The 3296-nt window shown below is 46.6% G+C and overlaps 1 long non-coding RNA gene across 1 annotated transcript; it reads left to right on the top strand.

The window, feature by feature from the left end:
- Positions 1–600: 600 nt before the first annotated feature.
- LOC119923402 lies at positions 601–2960 on the top strand. The gene is made up of 4 exons (XR_005448849.1): positions 601–665; positions 1267–1352; positions 2157–2258; positions 2864–2960. It is a non-coding gene; the product is annotated as an uncharacterized LOC119923402 (long non-coding RNA).
- The last annotated feature ends 336 nt before the right edge of the window (positions 2961–3296 follow it).

Here is a 3296-nt window from a genome sequence, read left to right as displayed (position 1 = left end):
AGAGTGACTCTGTACATCCTTGGTCTCCTATGAAGGTACTCTTCTGTGTCTAGCAGTCATTTCTGGGCAAGAGAGGATGGAGGTGTCTGGTGAGGAGAGGCAGGGAAGGTCATTGTTCACTTTATCCATTTCTGAGAAACTGAACTATAGGGACCTCCATGTGAGATAGATGTCAGTGATGAGAGGAGGAATGAGGTGCAGTGATTAAACTGCATAGAGGCTGGAGAGCCGAAAATGCAGGCATGGTAATAGAAACTGACTTTCCCACACAAAGAAATTTTGGAACTGTTAACCCTATAGGTTTTATTTATTTATTTTTTGGGCTGGGGGAATCTTTGTGTGAGAGATGGGTCCAAGGGAAGAGTAGGGTAGAACACATTGAATAGTTCTTTCTAGTTCCCACAGAAAGGACCTTTCTCCATCCATAAGTGTTTGCTACCAAGGGAGTGGGAGGTCAGTGTCAAGGGTTGTCATGTATTCTGAACAGTAAGTTGACTTATGGGTGGTGAAATGTCTCCTTCAGAGAAACTAATTTGCATTTCCTCCCTCTTCCTTCTCAGCCCCCAGGAGTACCATCAGACCTAATCCACTAATTCTCTCATGCCAGAGTAGCGTTGTGGTAGAGAACTGTGGGACCTGAGAGCACTTTGACCATCTAACGGCAGGTGAGAATGAATTCAACTCTTCTGTCTCCCCTACTCAGTAATAGTGGTTCCTCTCCCTCATTGACTCCCATGTCTTTTGCCTTCACCTTCTGTCCTAGATTTAACTCCTGCCTTAAATCCATAGTTCTCACTACTCCCTCCTTGTCACTGAGGCAACTGCTGGTACTTAATAGAGGGTTCTAAGCTTAAGAAGTAGTAAATAGTGATATTAGCAACAAAGACTCAGCTGATACTTGAAGCCACTGGATCTGCCCTGTCCCCAAACCTTCCTTCCCTCCTTGACATCTCTCGTCATTCTTCCCAGGTGTCACCTCACTGACTCTTCAAATCAGTCAACTCCTTGACTTTTCCTTGTTTCACATCCACCTTGTTTCTCTTCCTGATGCCCATCTTCACCCACTCCTGTGCTGAACGTCTACCTCACTGCTTTCAAACATGCCCACGGCTTCCTTAATGTTTGTTTTTGGGTGTTTTTTTAACCAAAAAACCTGGCCATCCACCCTAGTTCTGTATTTTCCTATAAGTCCCACAGCCTCAATGTCTGACATTGCACAAGTTGGGGTGGGATGACTGAGGGGAAGTTTTTTGTTTTTTAAACCAGCTATTTGTGTACAGCAAATTCCTAACACTTCCTGGCATCGAGGGATCATCCCTGTGCTGTTCAGACCATCGGATCAAATCTAAGAGGTGCCTTGCCATTGAGATGGAGCCATGGGCTATACTGCTATCTCAAAGGGGAGTTGGCTTGTTTTGGGGGGGTGTGAGAGAGGGAATGGAAGTGGCTAGGGTTAACTGGGTTGGGGGAGAGCAGTGAGGAAGAAGACACTGTGGACACAGAAGGTGCTTCTGGAAGTGGGTGGTGGACCTCTGTGCGGGGAACTGATTTTGTTTGACTTGACTGTGGGTCTGAGACGATACGGGGCCCTTAATTCTATAGACAGGTCTGATCTCTGGATGCTCACAATCCTGTCTGCAGACTCACTCTGTAATCCTTGGCCTACCACAAAGGGACTCATCTGTGTCTTACAGTCGCTTCTGGTGATGCAAGGGGGATGTGGCTTGTCAGAGGTAGAGAATGTCACTGTTTACTTCCCTTCTGAGAAACTGAATTATGGGGACTTTAGCATGAGTTGGATTTCAATGGTGGGAAATGGAATGAGGTACAGTAAGTTGCATAGAGGATGGAGAGCTGAAAATGACTTTCCAATAGACAGAATATTGGGGTATCTTAGATCAGGAATATCAGCCTTACTGGTCTGACACTTGTGGGGAGGGATCTCTGGCAGTACAGAGGGGTCCAATACAAGAGTAGGGTAGAGCATATCCTACCTTCCCTGGCCCAGGTGTGTGGAAATACAGGGGGGAGGGAAGAGTGAAGAACCCAGTTGTCTGTGGCTGTCCTTTCTCATGTGTTCTTGAACAACAAGTTGATGAGGTGGGTGGAGGTACGTGACCTTTAAAGAAACTTCATTGTTTACATTTTCTCTTCAGCCCCTAGGAGCATCATCAGATAATCTCTACTCCTGCTTTCATGCCACAGTGCTGGTGTAGGGGAATCTGGGCAATAGGACCAACTTGACCATGTCATAAGAGGTGAGAGTGAACTCAACTCTGTTATCTCCTGAGATCAGCAACAAAGATTCCTTTCCCTCACTGAGCCCAGGCTATTGTCTTCACTCTCTGTTTTAGATTTAAATCCCTAGTGCTCCCTACTCCCTCCTTACCACTGAAACAGCTGCCAATACTCAAAACAGGGTTCTGTATTTAGGAAGCATTAAATACTGATACCGAAGGGTCTAGTGTCGCTGAAACCACCACATGCCATGTCCCAAAGTCTTCCTCACTGACCCCACATCTATCCTCATTCTTCCCAGCTGTCACACCTGCCTGACTTCAAAATATTCTTTCATACTTTGATTATTCTTCACACATTCCAAGTTGCATCCACTTTTCCTCACTTCCTGATGACCATCTTCTATCACTCCTTCTGTGCCAAATGACTTCCTCAATGCTTTCAAACATGCCCAAAGTTCCCCTAATCTTGGGGGGGGGGGGGGGGGGGAGACCCAAAACAGTCCCCCTCTCCCCAGATTGACATTCCCTTCCTACATGTCCTGCAACCTCAACACCTGGTCATAGATAGGTCAGGGTGGGCAGACCAAAAGGAGACTTTTTACTAGCTCCTAATCTCTCTACAGCAGTTGCCCAATGCATTTCCCAGCCTCGAGGACCCCATCTCTCTGTTTGAACGATCTGGTCAAATCTCAGACCTGCCCTGCCCTCGAGATGGAACCATTGGCTGTATTGCTACCTCAAAGGGAAGGTCTCTGGTTTTTTGTCTGTTTTGTTTGGTTTTTGAATGGAGAGGGTTAGCTGGTTTAGGGGAGAGAGCAGTGAGAGGAGGCCACTGTGGACACAATCTGGTTCTGGAAATGGGTGCTGGGGCTATTGCCTTCCCCCTCTGTAGACTTGACTCCTGCCTTAAATCCATCATTTTCACTGCTTCCTTCTCATCACTGAGGCACTGCTGGTGCTTAGTAATAATAATGGCATTTATTAAGTGCTTACTATGTACAAAGCACTGTTCTAAGTGCTGGGGAGGTTACAAGGTGATCAGGCTGTCCCTCGTGG

This window comes from Tachyglossus aculeatus, unplaced genomic scaffold (genome assembly GCF_015852505.1).
Source record: "Tachyglossus aculeatus isolate mTacAcu1 unplaced genomic scaffold, mTacAcu1.pri scaffold_187_arrow_ctg1, whole genome shotgun sequence".
Classification (NCBI taxonomy): domain Eukaryota; kingdom Metazoa; phylum Chordata; class Mammalia; order Monotremata; family Tachyglossidae; genus Tachyglossus; species Tachyglossus aculeatus.
The sequence above is the reverse complement of the archived record's forward strand: the minus strand, read 5'-3'. Positions and strand labels throughout refer to the sequence as shown.